Here is a 21,545-nt window from a genome sequence, read left to right as displayed (position 1 = left end):
ATGCCAAAGAATTATTAAAAACATAAGCTCTGCAGTTAAGTTACGGCATCATAACCCACAGAGGCCATATCAGAAACTCTGGTCTTGAGATGGCTCTCATGACACTGGACCTGAAATAGAGAATGTATGGGTCTTTTTCACGGAGGTGCTGGCAATCTGGGAAAGAGACCAAATACGTTAAATAAGAAGGCGGCTAGAAAGCTGGGATTCTATGGGGAGATGCCTCCTTCTCTGATACCTGGCAAAGCTGATCACGTATGATCTTCAGGCTCTTCACTCTGTCCCGTGTTGCACTGGACAACTTTAGATGCTTGTGACACTCTGTGCAGAAAAACGGCAAGATCAGCGTATGCAGAACTCGACCAAACTACATTTGAACAGAAGGAGTTCAAATAAGCTGAAAACATCTGAGGAGTGTCCACAAAGGTGGAGAACTAGGTGTAAGGATCTAAATGGAAGCGAGGGGATATTCAGATGAAAGACCAGAAATCTGTATTTGCAGAGCCCCGACAGGCTCTGGGGGATGCTGCAGGAACCCACTCTCCTACCAGCAGCAGCTCTCCAGAATGATTGCACCCATGTAGATTTTGGTGACTACACGAACTATAACAGATCTTTTCATCACAGGAATCCTCCCAAAACTCAAGACTCGACTTTGGTCTAATCTGGCTCCGGAGAAGCTGCAGCAGCCAGAGCCCAATGAAGGCTACTTATAACAAACTCATCGCGCTATCAACATTCTCCCTAGAGTAATGACAACCAGCCCGGTTGTTTATGAGCCGTGCAAATCTGCTTTATTGCACATTACTGAACAATCACCGTCGCAAAGACTCACATTAAAGGAAAGCAATGGATGTGATTTTTTTTTTTTTTTTTTAATCTGAAAAAAAGAGGGAGAGAAGGCGGCCAAGCAGCTGTGTCTGTATTCTTCCCCCCCTTCAGTCTGCACCGTGAATGTTCAAAAACTGCTGAGTTCGTTCTGCTAAATCATCAGGGTGTTTTGTTGGGAGCATAGACGGTGAATCAGTCACTTTTCTCTTCTATGGGCTTAAGATGGGAATAAAAACTCCGTATGAAAGAAAAGAAGATCCATCACTTTTTCTCCCCGGATGACACGAGATGCCAAGCAGCTGGGATTCCACCTCTTCCATCGCTCGCAAGCACAGGCAGCCACTAAGTGCCAACAGGCGGCAGATGTTTTAACTCTGAGGCAGCTAGGACATTTTGTGGCAAGCAGACCCTGAAGAGAATTGCTGCCAGGAACGTGTCTTCTGCTGCACAACCACGTGCAGCTCCTTCAGCTCCAGCACGCCAGGGATCAGCCTTCCCATCTAAACCCAGGAAGGTAACAGATTCTCGTTTGTTGTAATGGCTGTTGTCATAAAATAAGCCAGAGTTGGGTGTGTTCAGGACGTCCCAACGCTACACTTGTGTCTCTGAAACACTTTTTGGAGAATCCCCCTCTTGCCCATGTTGCCTAGATGATAGAAGCAATGTGTTGGATTGACCTGGTCTATGAGATGTGCTAAATATAGGGCAAGCGGCTCATCCCCTTATGAAAATCTAGTCTGTGTTTGTGGTCCCTAAAAATCAATAGCACTTTGTCACACTTGCAAACCTTCCGGTTGAAATGCAGCCCCACTCCCACAGAATAAAAGTCTTCACTGGAGCTAGGGCCCTTCACCTAGGGCTCTTAATTTGTGTGTGGACCCTACCGTGGCACCTGGAAACACACAAAATCTGTGACCCAAGGCCGGTGGCACTTTCAGGACAGACCTGTCTGAGGCTGTTGGCCAAAGCTCAAAACCTATTTATGCTGCTGGTAATAACCCACCCCTGTTACAAAGCAGCACCGGCTAATTGACCCAGGCACTCCCATTCCCCTTATGCCTTCCTGTGCCTCTTTTCCTAGGCAATCCTTCCTTGTTACTCATGTTTTCTTGGTCTGTCCCACAAGTCACCAGCCAAAGACAAGGTGATCTGCCAAAACCGCCTGTACAGTCTTCTGACCTCTCTCCCACGGCCTCACAGCACCTGAGCTGATACATCCCGCTGGTAACTTGGTAACGTTGTCCTCACATTGTCCCTTCCACCTTATTCTCCTCCCAGACCCAGGATGTGGACAGGTGAGCCTTTCCGGGCCTGCCCTGTCACCAGAGCTCCCTTTCCCCACCGTGCATCACTGTTGCTCCCTAGTCTTTCCCTGAATGCTGGATACGGCATGTCCTAGCCAGCCCCCACGGGCGTGCAGCCCGGGCTCCCTACCCTTCTGCTGGCCAAATGTACGTTTGCACTCGCAACTGGTCTTTTCCCAACCCTTTTCACGTAGGATTATGGGTCTATGACACAGCACACTCTGGATCTCCATGAGAACCTGGAGAGACACACACTGATCCTCAGTTTTTCAAACAGAGTGAGTTAGTTTGTTCATACTGGGAAATGCTGCCTCTCTGGAGGACCCTTCTGGTACATGCCAGATGAGTGTCCATGCTGTTCCCTGCTGAGAGGCTTTGGTCCTGTGTGCACTCTTCACGTAACTAAGAGCACTTTGAGAGAGGTGGAAAAAAAAAGGAGCACGTGTGCCAGCCACAGTCCCAACACACTCAACAGCCATTGACTCCTAAACGTGCACTTTCACAAGCCCGTGGTTTGATCTGCCCATTCCAAACCGATCAGCAACATGTGGCCTTGAAAATATGCACCCGGATGAGACCCCAAGTCATCATCCATCCCTCTCCCTGAGGCAGGAACAACTCCACCTACACCATTCCTGAGCAGTATTTTGTCTAACCTGTTCTTAAAACCTCCAACAGGGGAGACTCCAGCGTGTCCCAAAGCTCTTCCAGTATTATCACAACCTACCATTATGAAATTTTCTTGATGGCTCATCTAAATCTACCTTCCTGTGATGTACCAGGAAGTGACCTTCCTCCTGCGGAGATTCTGGGTCACTGTGGGTTATAGCAGGCCTGTCGGGTGGCACAGTCCCAGGTCTCGGCGCTTGTGGCCCTGCTCCAAACCCGCTGATTAGCACAAGGAAATTCCACTGCTGTTACAGTCCACATCAGCTGCCTCCACATGTCTGCCTGCATCGGCAAGGCACTCCCCTGTCTTCAAGGAGCAGCAAGCCCCAGCCAAAACGGTTCTGTTCATCTCAGCAAGGGGCATAAGTTGTCATTTGGCCCAGATCCACACTTCATACCTATGGGAGGCCAGCGACAGAAATCCAGAGCATCCAAAACTCCGAGTGATTGAGTCGACAGGCTAAGATGATGTTCACACGAGAAGCAGAGCTGCTGTTTTCCCCACAACGTGCTGTGGGAGCAGCAAAGATCCCCCCAAAAATCCAGGGGCACTGCGGAAGCGACAACTGGAGTGTGACTCTGCAGAGTGGCCAGTCGGACACGCATGCCAATTGCCTCGGGTGGCTCTGCAGACGAGGCACACCGGTTAGCGTTTGCTTTCCATACTGTGCTTCCCATATTCATGCATCTTCACATGGGCATAGTATGGTCATCACGTCCCGCCCTAAGAAGTCACCTACTATTGATTTATTCTATTTGTAAATAGAAAAAAATTGGTGGCTGTGTTTCATTCCCCCTGTCAGATGAAGTCATTTCTGTATTTTCCGTATTTGCCTGACTATCAGTAAATTTGCAGAGTGCTGTGAGCTCGCAGGCATTACAGGGACCGGTGCCGCATGTTTCAAGGGAACTTGTAAAATCCCAGTAGTGGGCAGTAGTATAATGGCAAAAATTTTATCATTTCTAGTAGAGTGACATACCCACGGAAGAGGTTGCTACTAGGCACAGATGGCAGGCGGATGTCCTGAAACGAAACAAATTACATACATTTTACGCCAACAAAAATAAAATTACGATTCCTCTAATATAAAAGTCTACTGAATTTTTGATCCATCAGATCTTTAGCACAAAGTGCATAACAAACACGTAAGATCCTTAATGAAGGAATATTACTGAAAATATTTTGCTTCCCAGGCTGCTCTTAACCAGCTTCTGTGAACTCTTTCTCCTAGTGCCAGCTCTCATTGTATTTTCCACGTCATTCTTTAGGTGTGGGGAAAACCAATTTCACAGCTTCAGTGCACCAGACATCAAGTCCCATCTTAAGACCCCCCTCCTACAAAACACAGATTTATACCCATTTTTATTATTTCCTTCATCAACTTTTCCCTCTCTGTTTTAAATCCTCCTCCTTTATATTTCAGGTTCCTACTGAAACCCCAGGCTGCTTGGGGACAGCGACAGCCTTCAAACGTGAACACCTTCCCCCCAGAACAAGGCCACGATCTTAATAGATGCCTCTGAGCCCCAACACAATACAAGAAATCATTAGCTTCCATATACCGGGAAGGGTAATTAGTGGGGCTAAGCCTGAGTTCAGTTCATCGATACCCACCGGGCGGCGGTGGCAACACGAGGCGTTGTGGAATACGTTGGTGTTCAGGGCAGAAAGCAGGTGGTCAGTCTGCCAACGGTCTCGCCACCATTTCCTTACGTTCGGAAGGGACACCCCGTCCCCTTGGCGCCAGACCAAGCTGCGTTTCGGAGGAGCTCCAGCACAGCAGCCACAGCTGCTTCAAGCCCGTTGCCCTCGCCGGGAGCGGGCAAAGATTTACAGCTACAAACAGATGGCCTCTCGCACACCCCGCTGGCCTCCCGATATGTTATTTTGATTTTTTTTTTTTTTTTTTTAAACCCAGATCAGCTCAGCAATATGGTTTTTCCTACCCCAAAACCACCGGGGCGGTACGTGGCGGCGTGCAGGCGGGAAAGCGGCAGGCTGGGATGGTTTGAAACTGGGCTTTTTCCACAGAAAAACTGGGACCGCAGCCCGCTTGGGTGAGGCGCCAGGTCCAGGGCAGCCCTGGCTGGGTCCCCCTGCCCGGCCCGCCGCCTCCTCAGGGCTCTCCCGCCCGAAACCCCTTCGCACCTCCTCGCTGAGGCGGGGTGGAATGGAGGGGGGGCGGGGGGGGGGGAGAAGAATGGGTACGACCTCCCCAAGATGGCGCCGGCGCCCCCTCGCCCCCTCACTACCCCGCGGGGGAAAAAGAGGCGCCGCGACCTCCCCAACATGGCGCCGGCGGCCGCCCTCTCTCTCTCTGCCCCCCCCCCATCGCCGCCGCCGCCGCCACCTGCCACCTCCCCCCTCGCCCCTCTGCCGCCCCGACCTCCCGCACATGGCGCCGCCGCCCGCGGGCCCTCGCCCTCCTCATCATGGCGGCGGCGCCGGGCTATGACGTCATGCGACGTCGTCCTCCTCCTCCTCCCCCCCCCCCCCCTCCCTCCTCTCTCCCTCTCCCCCCCGGCCTCCTCCCGCCGCCGCCGCCGCCGCCGGTCCCCGCCTCTCCCGCTCGCCATTGCGGCGGCTCAGGGCGAGCCGCGCCGCGTCCCCGCTCCGCTCCCTCCCCGGCCGCCGCCCGGCAGAGGCTCCACGGCGCAGGCCCGCCGCAGCGCAGCCGCTCTGAGGTGAGTGTCCTACCGCGCAATCTCCCAGCTCCTCCAGCCCCGGCGCAGCCGCAGCAACGCGGGGGCCCCCGCCGGCCGCCCAGGCACCCCCGGCTCCGGCGCCCGCGCCTCCCCTCCGCGCCGCCGCGGGGCCGCCTAGGCCGCGCTAGGCCCCGCCGCCGGGGCGGGGGGGGGGGGGGGGAGCGCGGCCCCGTGGCGGGCCGAGGGCCGCTCCCGCCCGGCCGCCGGAGGGGTGGAGGGGGTGGCGGCGGGGGGGGGGGGGGAGTGGGGCAGCGGGGCGGCGGCCGCGGGGCCTGCGGGACGCCGGGGGGGGGGGGGGGGGGGGCCTCTCCTGGCCGCGGCTGGGGGAGCACCGAGCGCCCCCCGTCGGGGGGGCAGAGGGGCTGCGGCGGCGGGAGGGAAGGGGAGGGCAGGGCGGGTGCGGGCCGGCCCCGGGCCCACGCGTCTGGCCGAGGCGGGTGTTGCAGGCTGCGGGAGCAGGTTGCTCCGGCCCCGGCGTGAGCCCGTCCCGCTCCGGGGAGGGAAGTTGGGTCGCGGCTGCAGCCATTGGCGGGGCTTTTCTTCTTCCTTTTTATTTTCTTTACCTCCTTTACTTCCACCACCCCCCCCCTTTTTTTTTTCCCTTTTTTTTTTTTTTAAACCCGCTTTTTATTTTTCTGACTGCAAATGGATGCCTTGTGGCAGCGACCTGGGCCAGCGCTGCCCTTTTGTATATGAGTTGGGGAGCAGGGCTGCTGCTGGGAGGGCAGCGAGTTTAAATGCTGTTAATCACGCAAGCAGACTTTTTTTTATTCCCCTCCAGTATGCTCAAAAGGGGGTATAAGTCGTGTCTCTTTGTTCTTGCGTTATACAACATCTGGCTCAGGAGGGACCTGGTTCGTGACTGAGGTGCTCGGTACCTCGTTAGTGTAAATAATAATTACAGGGCAGAAGTATTCGGCTCAAAAGTCTTCATACATGTGGGTTCGCAAAGTCGTAGCTTTCTTGCAGCTACAGATAATTTTCATAGCGTGGGGAGATGTGCACCTCTTCAAGATTCGGAGCTCTGCTTTATTTATTTATTTATTTTTTCTTCTCTACTGGAACCATCTTCGTTATTTTCAGAATTTTTATCTTCGGAAGGGCATTGCTGTTCTGCTTTTTGTCTCTAGTGCGTTAGCCTTGCTGCTGTCCAGGCACAGTTTTAGACCCTCTTCCCATGGACGTGGTGATAGTATTTTCAGCGATGTGGTGGCTGTGTGCAGTCATTACTTTTCAGAGTTTCGTTCGTGACATCATGGCAACTTGTGTTCATCCTTACTTTAGCAGTAGCGTTACCTTGTCTTCTGGTTCATCTGCAGAGCGCAGTTGCTCATTTTTAAAACCTGTTTCATTGAACTTTTAGTGCCCTAATGTTGGGGAAACAGATGAGAGAGAAATTATTGATCTTTTAAATTTAGATTTTCATGCCTATGGTAAAACCGGGGGCAAGAATTTTTTTTTCATTGTGGGTGAAAGAGGAAGTATGTGAGGATGGCAGCTTTGGAAAGGTCAAGATTCCATTAACTCTTTTTTTCAGGGTTTTTATCTTGTCCATTGTGGGTAGGTGTTACAGTGTAGTCTCTCATGCTCATGTAATTTTCTACATGTGTTTACTCTTTTATAGAGTGTTGCAGCTGGTTTTGACTGTATTTTATTGTATCACAGTTGTTTTTCAGAAGTCTCACGTCATTTATGTGCAGGCTTTACGCTGAACGAGGCACGGGCTCTTAGGCACAGGCCGTAAATCCGGCAAGCTGGGAGCCTTCTGCCTCATGGAGTTATCACAATTCCACCTGCCACGATAGCACCTGCGCTTCACAAAGTGTGGGGCCTGGTGTCCCTTCCCGTGACGTCGGTGGAGCGGAGCAGGGGTCTCGTAAAGCAGCGTTCGGTGTCAGCCTGGGTAGAACCAGCGCTGGCGGGTGCGTGGGCAAGGTGGTTTTTGGCGTGGAAGCTGCCGTTCTGGGTCGAAATCTGTCTGTGGACCCCATGAGCTCGCGGCGTTTCCCTTCGTCCCCGCTCACGGATGCTGCTTTGGAGGTCGCTCGGGCTGGCCGTGCTGGGGATAACGAGCGCAGGAGTTCTCCTGACACGAGTCCGTGTGGTGGATGTGGACTGGGCCACCCCGGCTCTGCTGCCCAGTATGCCAGCCCAACAAACACCCTGACCCCAGAAGCAAATAAGCCGTCCTGGCAAAAAACCAGCTCTACCAGCGCGAGGCCTTGGCACGTGCCGTGTCGGTCGAAGGTTGCCCTTCTCTATAGCTCCGTCGGGAAAACATGAGGCATGAACTTGTTCGTAGAGGATTAAGCTGCAGCGAGCGAAGGCCACTTTGCTTCTGAGTAAGGTTGGCCACGCAGGGGGTTTACGTGCTGTAATATTGCACTTTTGGTTAATTGTCTCCGCTTTCCTGGACAAAAGCCCCACGGCTGGTCGGCTGCACGGGTGTCAGCTTTCGGACTGCAGGTGTTTTAGCTGAGGGCTACTTAAGCGTTGGGATTTCATAATTTTTCTGTCGCTCAGGAGCCTGAATCATCTCTTTTTAGACTTAAACCAGCCAGTTTCACTTCTGGCAAGCTCAAGCCTGGAAGATTTCAGTCTTGTAAGTGAAAAATAAAGAACCACCAATGACTGCAGAAGCCCGGGTTGGGAGCACTGGGGCTGCCTTTGTTGTAAATCTCGCTTCTAGGCTACATCGTGTCAAACTTCTGCTGCCGTGTGCATGTACATGCTCTGGGAATATTTCTATTACTGCTTCCACCTGCTCTTCATTTACCAACTGAGGGAGATTTCTGTGCCGCTTCTCAGTCTCTTGAAGGCTTTGGGAATTGTTACTTCCTTGCCTTACCCTCCTCTGATCTGGAAAAGCATCCTCTAGGAAGGAAGCAGAGTGCAGCGGCTCTGCTGTGCCCCTGTGCCTGTTTTACCAAGAAAATTTAATGCAGACTTGTATAAGACGTTGTGTGCTGTCAGTAGAAATCAGCTTGCCTCAGTGATTTTCGGTACAAAAGGTACTGTAAAATTTAGCCTTGGACTTTATCTTTCTTACGCTGTTTCTGAAGTAGATCCACAGGTAAAAAACAGAGTTAAGATTTTTTTTTTTTTTTTTTTTGGTATTACTGACTACCCAGTTCTTGAGTTCTTTAATAAAATGATTTTAAAATACACCCCTTGGTCTTGTTGAATAACTTACCTCGCATGGGGGGATCTTACTTTTACTGTCTAGTAGTTACTGTCGTAGAAGGATGGAAAATGGTGCTGAGGTGGCACTTGAAGCAGGTATGTGTGACTCCTGCGGCTCTCCTCTAATGAACTTCATTAGCTCTTTGATACGTGGCCGTTTGTTAAGCGTGCTTCTCTAAAATTAGGACTGGCTACAGCCAATTAGAAATCAAAATTAAGGATGAAAGTTTCCACTGATTCCAGTTTAGTTTTCACACCCGATTCGGAGCTCTGTTGCTTCCGGCTCTGCAGTGAGGCTCGTCCTGCTGAAAGTCTCGCGAACCACTGAAGACCTTCCACGTGGAGGAGTCAAGTGGCACCTCGTCTCTAGCGTGGTCTCTCGGCGCTGGGGCAATGTGTTTCGGTGTTTAGAGGTAATCTGTCCTCTTACGGTTCTGAACGCGGTTGGTTGTTAGAGGATCAGTTTAATAGTTTCTCACGTTCCCACTGTTGAATGCAGAGACGCGCCCTTGCTCCGATCTGTTTGTCACTTGCTTTAACGGGTGAATTTGTGTGTCAACTGTTGTGAATCTCCTCATCAGCTCGTTTTGGTGTGAATCTAAACCAGGTAAAGATGTCCCAGCAAACACCTCTGTCTTTCAAGTATGGCCACCCATAAAATGCTGACTGTTACTACCATCTTCTCTTTTCTTCCACCTGAAACTCTCGCCGCTTTCCAACGCCAAGGCTGTACCATTAGCAGTGGAGTGTGGAGAAAGGTTTGAAGGTTCAGAGTCATGCAGGCTGCCAGGGCTTTGTACCGTGGGTGGCGGGAACCTCTCGCCCATCCAGGCTAAACGTGGACCATCCAGGCACCATCCCGCTTTGGGGAGAATTCAGGGCTCTTCTGTAGCCACCGCAGCAATTGCAACAGCGTTCAATATTTGCCGTGTCTTGCTGATTCCGGCCCTGTTGCCTTCGCTTTGTCCCAAAAACTCGCGGGGCTGAACTGGTTGCCCGTTGACCAGTCCCAATGGGAGGGTTGGCTGGAATCGTTTGTCCCAGTGCAGCAGCGCCGCTCTGTCGGAGACCTCAGCGCCGTTTTGGGAACAGGGCAGTTACAACTAGGAGCAGACCTTGTGCTCTCACCAGGGGTGCTGGTAAGGGGGCAGCTGCGAGAGGATGGCCGAGTCATCCCGGCTGCGCCCCCACCGTGCGTTGGAGAGAGCCTGATGTGGTTAGTTTTATGGGCAGGGCTTGTGTCTGGGGCCGGGCTGCTCTTGTTGTGGATGAGTCGCCTGCCAAACTCTTAGGAAGGAGTCCTTTCTATTGACAGATAGAAAATGGGGAGGAGGAGGCTATATTTGGTGGAGCACGTAGGAGAGTGATAGGCATCCTGATGCGCATTGACGTTTTGATGTCAATGAAATACCACGGGTGGTGGGGTGGTTTTTTTTTTTTTCACCTCCTGTAAGAAAGATGTAGCTGTACAAAGACTTTTGAGATGCTTGTGATGGAAGGTGTATTCCATCTGAGCATTGGCTCTGTAGGGTTCAGAAGTCCAGCATCTCCTTTTTCTTCCTGTTCTTCATCCTTTCATAGAGACCGTGCTGCTTTCAGTGGGTAACGGAGCCCGGGTTTGTGCGGGAGGATGAAAGCAGGTGTCTCCTCAGGACGGAGCGTGGTGAGGTGCCTTCTGCTCTTGGTCCTGGGGTCTGAGCCTCCGCTTCCCCGCTCGCGCTGTTTTTGTTGGGTGTTGATTACTTTCTGCCTCCGTGAGGCTGTGTCTGAGGCAGATGTGTGAATTATTTTCTCTGTTTGCTCTGTGTGCTGTCTGTATTGCCTATAAATAATAAATGGATTGCTCAGATGCTGCAGACTGATAGCGACTGGGAGGGTAGCTCAACTTTTTCAGCACCGCTGCTAAATTCATCTGACTTCAAATACATGAGCGGAAAAACATGAAAGGGTTTTTTCACTTAGGGAGCATGCTTCTTGCTTTCAACCAGCGTGACCAAGAAATGCAGTCCCAAAGAAACCGAGTCCCTCCCACTGTTTATTACATAACCATCTAATTAAAGTAATCAAACGGGGATGTCTTCGAGGCTTGGAAAACTTCCCCATAGTCTGGGTCAAAAATACTTGCAAGATCACACCCCACACCCCACACCCCCGGTGTCTCGACGCTTTATTTACCTCGCAACATCCTCTGTAGAGAAATGGTGTAAATGAATTCATTTCCCCATGAGTGTTTTATTGGTGTCAGCCATTAGAGTCTCCTGCTGCTGCTTCTGCAGCCGCTTTCTCGGGCACAAAGAAAATCCTTTAACTCCTGGTTTCCCCTTGGAAAGAGAAGGGACTTCAATAGTGCTGCTCCCTTTCTTCCCTAGAAGGAGCTAGTTGGTTCAAAGCTCTTCTGGTTGCTTTGGGTTGCAAGCTGGTGGGTTTTTTTTTTCAGGCTGATTATTTCTGCGTCGTGAGTATTCGTGGCAATTGGCAGGTAAATCAGTAAATTGGGTCTCTTGCTCGAGAAGGATATGGTGTGTGTTCCTGTGATAGCTGTGATACTTCAACCCTGATAATGAGAAGCATATGTAGATGGAGGTGGTGGTGAAGGAATGTGAAGAACATCTAAAGTACAAAATGTAGCAGCAAATAAAAATTCGTGGTCCGTTTTCAGCGTGTCACATACGTGGCTGTGCGTGGCAGGAGCTCTGAAAACTCTGGAATTCCCGTGGGATTTGCATACCGTGCTGTGTATTCCAAGCAGGAAAAAGCCTTGCTTGAGCGCTGCCTTGAGGTGGGTCAGGACTGGGAAACCATGGTGGTTCCACCTCGCGCGTTCTCCACGTGCGTGGGAAGTTGGAGATCCTGGTGGAGCAGTACTTGTCTAAGCCAGACTCTCACCCGTGCCCTTTCCCAGCCTAGGACAGAAGGAAACACCGGTGCTTAGTAAGAAGTGTATTAACTGATGTACTCGTGTGTGTGATTCTTATCACCCTGCTTCATCTTCCAACAAGGGGCTCAGGTCTGGAGCGTTCAGTTTGGCCTGCGGGAAGACCACTGAGTCTTGGAGAGGACGGTGGCCTGCTTAAGAGGCTCCTTGTCAATGCTAGAGAGAAAAATGTTTGAACCAGCCTTTAAATCCAGCGTGCAGGTACTTACACAGACAAATCTCTCTGATCTAGTTGGGCTGTAGATGCACTTTTCCCCCCCCCCCCCCCGAAAACCCAAATCTTAATCCTGCACAATAGGCAGCTGCAAATGTCACGTGCGCTGGGTTTTCTCGCCTACCTGGTGCTTCGTTTGCAGAGCTGACGCTTTCCCTCTTCAGAGTCTTTGCTCATTAGTTTCCAGTGGTTTTTGCTGAGGAGTTTTTCCTCCTCATCTGCAGTCTCTTCCAGAGCAGCAAGCAGAGGTGTTCCGCTGGGAAGGAGCCTGTCCTTTCCTCCTTCCCAGTTTTAGGCGCTAAGGGGAGGAGGTACCGCCTTTTTTACTGGCACTGGACTGAGCCTCGCTGTACTCTTGTCACCTCAGATGCCCTAAAGGGCACCGCAGGGTAACTGGAGGTGCCAGTTTTCCGTGAGCCTGAAGGAGAATCCCCAAATTCTTCCCCGTGTGAATGCAGATAGGGTGATGACTGTCAGAGGCTGGCTGCAGACCTGTGAATGCACAACCCCTCCTCTTAAACAGCTGTAGGGAAAACAGCCCCAAACTTGGGTAGAAAAAGACCTTGAAAACAAATGCTATTGTAGTGTGTGTTTTCCCTACAGGATTTAATTTATTATTTTTAAGGACAGAATGGCCAGGGTTCCTAATCTTTTTGTTTGCTCAGAGGGCTTCAGTATGGATTGCGGGATCAGAGGGCAGATGAGTTGAAAGGGTAAAAGTATAAACTGTGAGAGGAGAGAGAGAGATTATTTTTTTTCCTCTGTGTGTGTGTGTGGTTTGGGACAACTCATCACTGCTTAGTCCGTTGCCTGGGACTTTCTGCGCACGCAGGCTGCATACCTGTACCCTTCCTCATCCACCTAAGGTGGCACCACCCCTCCTAAAACCAGCTGCAGTCATACTGGCGTAACTCATTCTGGGTTTAGGATCAGCCATACTGTATGAAATATATCCCTGAAGTCTGCATCGTTAACAGAGCCATCAAACGGGGGGGGGGGGAGGGCCAGGCTTGCCATTTTAGGGTAGAAGTTAGGTAATTAACTGGGGTTAGGTCTGTGTCGTCTGCCTTTGCCGTAGGCGAATCCAGTGGAATTAATGCGGTGCGAGGACCAAGTCCTTCAGGTGATGCCCCTAGCCGAGGTTGAAGACGGCAGACCTCATCCATGGTGGATGTTCTGCTTAACACGACCCTTCACACCTCCGAGCCTCGGTCTAGACGAGGCCGTGGTGTGTCACGTCATCGCCCTCTCGCTCGAATCCCTCGGTAAAACGCGCTTCCATTATGTTTTTCTGTGGTAGTCCAGCATAACCACTAATCCTCCCTCTCGATGAAAGAGGATTAAAACTGGGAACATTTGCACCTTAATGCAGCCAGCTAGGGCTGCGCTCTGTCTTTTAGGCACTAATCCTGTTGGGGCAAGGGCTGCGCCTTTGTGCAGCGCCGGGAATGCTGTCGGCGATCGGCAAACAGCAGCGCTCTCGGCGGTTGTGCTTATTGGGTTAGTAAGTCTTAAAAGACCGCTTTGCGTGTTAATTAAGAGAGCTGTATCGACTAGAGATGATTAACTCGCTTCGCGCTGTTAAAATTACTTGTGAGCTGTGCCCAGAAAGTAAAATAATTTGAAATTGGGATTTCTGTGTGGTTCTTCGAGGTGAGAGAATGTGTAAGTTGACAAAGTATTATCTTTGAGAATACCGTTTATGATACGTTCTGATTCCTAGACTCATGCCAGACTGCCCATCCTGCAAAAAATTTTAGGGAAGAAGGTTATGCCCCAGGTGTTACTGGTAAGGGAGAGTCGCCTCTGCGTATCGCCCCCCAAATGCTTAACGTGGAACCTGCAGAGCCTGGGAGGGAAGCAGGGGAATGCCAAATGAGAATTCTACCCCGTGGTTTACGATTTGATGGTGTAATCTGACGTCCAGTTTTGGATTACACTCGCTGGCGGAGGTGGGCCGGGATGGGGTGGTCTGCCCTTCCCGTGGGTTTCCGAGTGCTGAACGTGCGCTGACCTTTTTGTTGGTGTCCTCGTGAGGAGGAGTGATTCCACTGTAGTGCTTTTCGTTATTATTTTCTTAATTTACATGAATTGCGTAAAGTTTGGGGGAAAACCACAAGTGGAGTCTGGAAAAGTGGAGCCCTGCATGTATTGCTGTGCTTTCCCTGTGAACTCCAGTTGCTCTGGTTGAGACAGGCAACTGGAGAGGAACTGCTTGGGCAGCCAGTCCAGCCCAGTTCAGCTGCTGGGGTAATTGAAAAGTGGGTTTTTGTGTTTTTTTTTTTTTTTTTTCCTGGGGAGCTTCATGTTCTCTCCGATGTGCTGCTTCTGTTCCTGCTGGCCTGGGCAGGAGGGAGACCAGGCGGCTGCTCCGGCTCGCCTTGGGCAGCCGGGTGAAGCGCTGCGGTGAAGTCCTCCCCGCGCTCGCCATCGCCGTCGTGCCGAAGCCCGAGAAGAGCCTTCAAGTCGAAACCACCTCGTCCTTGTGATCAGCCCAGAGCTTCCTGCGGGCATTTGGTGCCGAATAGATAAAGTGAGGCTGCAAAAAGGACCCGTTGCGAGTGGCATCGTACGTCACGCAATGAATGCCCTGTCGCCTTGCCAAGTGGTGGCTTTCAGCAGAAACTTCAGCAGCGAATGGGAGGTTTTATGCCTAATAAATACGTGTAAAATCCTGTTTGTTTCTTTTCCAGACTTCCTGTGTGTGAAGTTTCTGCTGCAGTGTGGTGTGTTTGCTCTTTTCTGTGAGATGCTGATAAGAAGAGCGCGTTGATAGAAAGGGGTTTTGGTTTTGTTTTCTAGAATCAGTTTTATTTTAAGTCTTTTCACGCTGAGACTGCGCATAGGGAATTTTTTTCCCGTCCTAATTAAAAAGATCATTATACTAATATGGTGCCACAGGAGGACGCTGTGGAACGAGAGCTGGTTTCTGCAGTTCCTCTTAGTGCTTGAGTTACCGCGTCTCTGCTGACATGCGGCAACCGTCCACGTGCTGCTGTGAGCCAGCGTGAAATAAGATGTTCCCTTCAGCCTTGATAGGAGAGGTGTAAACTAGCGTGTCTTATCTTGCCTGCAGTGTATCAGTTGTTGCTGCTGACAGGAGGCAATGTCTCAAGTCCCGGAAAGTCAGTCCCGTGTAAAACCTTGCACGGCTTCCAGAGTGACAGATGCTCCACCAAAAAAAAAAAAAAAAAGCCATTTTTTTATTGGATTGAGGCGTAGGCCAGCAAATTCTCTCCATGAACAAGGGAAGGCTTTTTCCACAGCCGTGGAAAAATAGGCTTTTTGGATTTAAATGTGCATTTTAAATGAGTTGTGGTAATAATTAAGATACTAATTAATCTTGTCCCTGGTGAAGAGCATTGTTTCCTTATCAGACCCACAGCGGTAACTCCCTCTAGGCACAATTTTATACAAGAAGGGTATCAAATTTATCCTGAAGGCAAATTAACGAATAATATTTAACCAGTGAGAGACGCCAATGCGTTGTGACAGGTGGATGTGGAAAGAGCTAAATCTCTGCTGCTGGGAGGCTGAAACCACCTGCGAGGGAGGATGTGGACATCCTCTTTCTTCTCTCCCCATGGAGGAAAGACCAGGAGAAGGTCTGGGTCTTGCTTGTTGGTACGTAGCGTAGCCGAGCGGTGGGAGATGGAGGCTTTCCCCTGTGCTTTTGGTTGCAGGCTGCACTCGCAGAAGCTGGTGCAGTTGTAGTCAGCTGGTGTGGACCTCCTGCCACCTCGTTTCGCCTGGAAGTGGTTTCTTAACCAGCATCATCGGGAAACGCTGTGAGCGAGCTGTGCGCCCGTGTGAGTCAGGCCTGGCTGGGAGGTGGACATCTTTGCATGAGATGTGGCTTCTGGGTACCTTGGCCCAGACAGAGGAGAAACGCGGCCAGGAGAGCACCAAGCCACGAGTGGCCTTCTCTGTTAGAGGTTGTCCTCGAATCCTCCCGGCAGCTGGTGGCTGGCAGCTCCTCAGATTCACACCGTCTCAGGAGGTATCAAAACCGGACCATTTCTGGCTGTTGTCATCGGAGGGTGGGCACAAGTCCGCCAAGGCTAACGAGGTTTGATGACCACCAGCGATTTCAGTCAGGGCTCCTTGTGAAAATCGTGGTGTACGTACGATCCCTCGGTTTGGGTTGCCGTTGTTTCCGAGTGAGGGTAGTTCTTCGTGGTTAGTGTAACCGTCGGAATCCGCTGGTCAGAAACCAGCTGTATCAGGATGTATTAAAAAAAACGCGCAGAGGGCTTTGTGCCAGAGTAGCAAAAAGCAGTACTGGCCAATTTCAGAGGTATAATTGCTCTCAAACAGGATTTGATTTTGTTAGTAAATGGCAAATGATTTATTTCTTGGTGGATCAGTTTTCACTTACCAATTATTCCAGCCTGTCTTTGCAGGGAATTCGGAGTTTATCTAGACGTATGTCCGGAAGTTTGAAATAGCTTTTTCAATAAAACAGGCTCAGGTACTAAGTGCATAAGAAGTGCTTTTTAATCTGATTGCATACATGAAGTAGGAAACCTAGTTAACTAAAAAAACTCCTCCACGTCGCGTTGGCCTGGATCGTCGAAGGTCTTTCAGGTCCCTCCCTCTCACGAGATGACCCCGGCACCGATGGTCACTGTGGCAGGCAGGCAGATGGGCTGTTGCAGCTGCCCACAGTTGGTGGTACTTAAAATAAACCGGGGCGGTGTGGTCTCCCTTACCCGCTACAGCGGGCTCTTGGGAGCGAGGAAGGCAGCGAAGCCCTGCGTGCCGCTGCGTGGCGGAACTCCTCTCCTGCCTCGGTGGCCGAGGGGTGGAGACAAGGACAAGAGTAGTGCTGAGCATCCTCGCCGCCTCCTTGAAGCAGCAGCGTTTAGTGAGCGAGCACCCTGGCTCCCCTCCCAGCTAGGGGAAGGGGAAAAGCCGACTGAGCAGCAAATGGCTAAAACCCGGCGCAGAGGCCTGTTTCCTTGTGGAGGTGCTGGTCGCCGTGGCTGAGGAGCGCTGGAGAGCGGCAAGAGGGGCTTAGCAGGCGGTGACTGATGGCTGCAGCAGCCACCCTGCAGCCCACGGAGCTGCTGCATGCGGATTAACACCCCCGGATCACAGGAGCCCTGTTGATTAACTCTCCGCAATCGCCTGGAAGAACAAAAGTGCCAGTGTGATGCCAGTTGTTTAATGCAAAGCAAATGACTTATTTACAGCGGAGGCTTGAATCCATTAAGGACGTATTAAACTCCAGATGCTCGTCAACTTTACGAAAAGAGTGGAAGGAAGGGAGGAGGTGTTGCGCGTTTTCTGGAGAACACTCAGCTCGCCGAGCGTGGAGCGGTATTTCACTGAAGTTAAAACCACAAGGAGGGTGACCGGCTTGAATGATGAACCAGGGGGTTCCCCCCACCTGTTTGTTTTTTTTTTTTTTATCTTTCTTCTTTTTTACACTGTTCTTGAGACTGCTGCGTACTGCCAGACAAAGCACTACGTGCCGAGTTCCCGTGTGCTGCAGGTTGTCTGTAAGGAGTTGGTACTGACTGCGGTGCAGGGATCAAAGAGAAAATGGGTTGGGAAAGGAAAAACAGGAGGGCTTCCAATCCTTTGAAAGAAATTAGGAAGTGAGCCAGAGGGATTATTCTTGAGAGTGGATATGTGGAATGGGTCTTCTGAAATAAATCCTCTAAATTACTTAATTTTAAAAAAACAACAGCAACACAATTAAAAAGCCCCAGGAACACCTGATGTTCCCTGAGCCAACTGAGCAAGGGCAACGTTGGCTTGTCTCTTCCTTTCTCCTTACTTCACTGTAAGGCATGGCTCTGGGGAGAACACGGTTGCAAACCCTCCTCTCCACGAGAGCGTTTGCAGGCCGTCAGCGTCCCGCTCTTTGTGTTTCGGTGGGTCCGTCACTAGCCGACGGGCTGGTTTGTACCTTTTTAAACAACCTGTCTGTGCTGTGGAGAGCCAGGCTTCTGCGGACACCAGACCTCTGCACGCACCTTTGTAGGTTTAGCTGTTGACTCCCCCCCGGTGTTTAGGTGAAAAGAGGATGAGGAGAAGCTTGATGCAGGCTGGCTGGCTTTTCCGAGAGACGTGAGCTGATGTGAGCTTATTGCCCCTTTCTTCACTGCTTGCTGTGGCTTCCCATAGCACCTGGTTTGTTCCTGTATCATCTAAATTTAAGATCTTTTCAGCACTTCATGGCCAATTGTTCAGAGGACGCTAGGCGGGACATGTAATGCAGCCTTTCTCCAGAGTCTCATCGCTGGGAAGAGAAGAGGGTCGGTGACCTGACCAGCCTGAAACAAGTACAGGGACGATAACCTGAGCCAGAAATGTTAACGTATCTGTTAAACTAACTGCTGACATTCATCACTCATAAAGTGGATTCTGAGAAAGTGTGTGTGTCTGTTAGCCCTCGGTCTTTCCTCCTGTGTGAGTTCTAAATCCTTGCTGATATTGCTGTAGAAGGCAAGGCTGCTGCAGGGGCTTGGGGCGTCCGTCGGGTAAGGTTAGTTCCCCCGCGCAGCAGCGCCGTGCAGCTGGTTGGGATGGGGTTTTATTCCTCCCAAAACCTTTGGTTAGGAAAGGTTGTGCTGTAGCAGACCGAGCAGGCTGCGTGAGAGTTGGCCTCTTTGTTTGCTGTTGGTGATTTGCCAGTTCTTGCAATTTAGTTATAAAATGCCATACTCATTTTTGCATGGGCACCATGACAAAATACAGGTGAACTCTTCCCTTACGGTGTTCTACCCATAGTGACTTACTCTTGATGTGGAAATATGGAGCCTGAATTCGGACAACCAGGATTATTTGTAGAGAAAATACAGAGCTCTCTATTTGATGAAGAAGCAAGCTTTGGAAGAAAGACCACCCACTCTTTTTCACAGTGACTTCTTGGGCTGTGTGGTGTTGGCTTATGGAAGAGAGGTTTGCTCATCAAGTGAGTGCTGAAACGCCCAAGCAGAATCATAGAATCACAGAATAGTTTGGGTAGGAAGGGATCTTTGAAGATCATCCAGTTTCAACCCCCTGCCATGGGCAGGGACACCTCCCACCAGACCAGGTTGCTCCCAGCCCCATCCAGCCTGGCCTTGAGCACTGCCAGGGAGGGGGCAGCCACGTCTTCTCTGGGCAGCCTGGGCCAGGGCCTCACTGCCCTCATCCTGAAGAATTTCTTACTTCCGTCTGATCTAAATCTACCCACTTTCAGTTTAAAACCTGTGCCCCTGTGTTCCCCAGGGTCCCTTTCATGCAGCGGCTGCCCTCTTTAGGAGGGATCTGAGCGCACGTGGCTGGAGTGAGCTGTGCATGCGCAGAGCAGGTCTCTGTCAAAATATTCTGGGTCCCAGCCCTTCTCCTTCATTCAGATAATTCGTATTTTGTGTCCTTTTTAGAATTATTTAAACTGCCAAAGAAATGACACCCAGTGATTCTTTTATTTGTTGCTAATCTGAACGGGGTTCCAGATGAATTAGACATTATGTTGGATGAGTTAGTAAAAACGGCCGCATGATTTACAATGCCAGCAGATAAATTTTCATCTCTAAGTTAAGACTGCCTCAGAGGGCCGCGTCTTGTGCATCTACAGCATCTGAAGTAAAACCATTTCAGTGGTCTAAAGGATAAAAATAAGTCCAGGCCCTGTCTGTAAGTGAGTTTTTTCCAGTCATGCTGGTGTACCTCATAATTTGTTTTGGTGTGGACATTTTATTTTTGGCTCAGCTTAAAGCAGCCGTGAAGCAACATTGAACTAGATGGCGGTGGTGGAGAACAGTTTTTGCAGTGGGATAACCCAGGTGGTTTTGTGTGGGTCGAGTTAGATCTCTCTACAGTCCCACCCCAGGTCACACTGAGCAGATGAGACCTTCATTTTAATCCACGTGGTTTTAAATTTAATGCGGAATTTATGGGGTTTGTGTTAAGTTTCTGTTGTTTTCTGCTGGTTTGAATGACTTCTCCTGTTTTAGCTTGCTTTGCTCCTCCTGCATCTGGTATTCTTCCAGCGATGGTGTCAACAGCCATTGATCATAGTTGACAGTACATCAAAGGAACCTCTGACACAGTCATGAAGCAACTGCACCGTGTGATGAGAGGGACTTTATCCTCATATTTTTTTAAGCACTTTAAATGACTTTAAAAATACTTCTGGCTGTTATCCAAGGCCTAAACTACAACTACCAGGAAATGTCTTTGCAGACATCATCGTATCATTAGGGTTTCCTTACACCCGGCACTGTTCTGTTTTCTGAGGGAAAACGGGAATAAACTTCCCTTCTCTGGAATGACGAATGCTCATCTCGAAAATTAATCAACAACAACTTTCCTTTCATCCCCTCTGCCTGAATCCCTGTTCCCATCGAAGTGTGGACCCTTCCGATGCGTAACAGAGATGCTTTGCTGCTGAGGCAACATCACTATCCACAGGTTGGTAGTCTCCAGCAGAAACGGCCAGTCAAGGTGTTGACTTGTATCAGGAATCCTTTGGGAATAATTTGAATATATGAATAGCTACCCACGGATTCAAGACGCAAAGATAAGGCTCAGTGCCCTTCGGTGTGTGATTCTGGAGACATTTGGAAATTTTCTGGAAGGAAAATGTGAAGGTGTGAAAACAGCACGGAAGTTGGCAAAGTAGAAAACCTGCGTTGAATGAAGGCAACGCTCGGGTCAAACTAGAATTAATCCAAGTTGCAACCTGGAAATGAATTAGTAGAGCTTGTGGTGGTGGTGTGGGCACAGTTGGGCAGGCTGTGCCGTTTACCGAAGAGCTGTAGTAGTTTGTTGCCTTTTTTCCAGCTTACACCTACTTTTCTACAGGTAGGAAAGATAAAGAGTGAGGAAATCTAATAATGCCACCGAGGCAGCGAGTGACCTTCATACGTTGCAGCAAGTACCTTGGACTCTTTTGGAAGGGGCGTGGTGGAGAGAGGAAAGATATTTGTAATAGGCTGGTGGTTATTAGAGCTTGTTCGAATCAAGTGGACTTCGTCTTTAAATAAACACGATGACCTTGCTGTTGGTTATCACAGTCGTTGCTTATAGCCAACTGTTTCCAAACATGCCGAAATTCAACGAGGCACCGGGCACTGAAGCAGGATGTTGTGCCTGTAAAAACTAGGTCGAATGCCCGTGTGTTTAGATTTGCGTAGTTGCCCATGAGGAGTATTGATGTTGCTTACTCAGCTGTCCCCTTGCTGACTCAGAGCCGCGTAGTTTCAGTCTGCTGCCAATTTTATTTATGAAAAAAAGCATCGTTTTTATTGGCAGGGAGTATAGGCTGCCTCTTGATTCAAGCTGAAGGAAACAGTATCTGAAGCATCCATTGCCTTGCAGTCTTGGCTCCTGATGAGCTACAGGGTTTCTATGCTCTGTCAATTATAGTCTGATCATATTTTTTTGTGGATAAATATGTTTGTTTGTTTGTTTTAGTGGAGAATACTTAAAATTTTATTGCTCCATTGAGAAAAGCAGCAATATACCCTTTCAGAAAAAGCTTGGGAAAGGCCTGGCCTGCTGAACTATTTCTTCTTCCCCACCCATTTTCCTTGACCATTTTGCTGTGGTGACGGCCAAATAAGTTCCTTGGAAGGAGAATGCGGCTGATTTTTTCTTTTTTTTTTTCAACCAGAAATTCTCAGTTTGCTTCAATGAACCTCAGCATCTTTGTCCCTTCCTTACTGGTGGTATTTGAATTGCTGCTATTTTTGGATGGTTCTAA

The 21,545-nt window shown here is 50.1% G+C and overlaps 1 long non-coding RNA gene across 1 annotated transcript; it reads right to left on the bottom strand.

Moving 5' to 3' along the window:
• Positions 1-867: 867 nt before the first annotated feature.
• Positions 868-4,547, bottom strand: LOC147416401 (uncharacterized). Its single transcript, XR_015183950.1, has 3 exons — positions 4,420-4,547; positions 3,785-3,828; positions 868-1,331 (listed from the first exon to the last, which is right to left on the bottom strand). It is a non-coding gene; the product is annotated as an uncharacterized LOC147416401 (long non-coding RNA).
• Between the last annotated feature and the right edge of the window lie 16,998 nt (positions 4,548-21,545).

Source organism: Leptosomus discolor, chromosome 1 (assembly GCF_034619465.1).
Source record: "Leptosomus discolor isolate bLepDis1 chromosome 1, bLepDis1.hap2, whole genome shotgun sequence".
Taxonomy (NCBI): Eukaryota; Metazoa; Chordata; class Aves; order Leptosomiformes; family Leptosomidae; genus Leptosomus; species Leptosomus discolor.
Note: the sequence above shows the minus strand (reverse complement) of the source record. Positions and strands in the feature narration are given on the sequence as shown.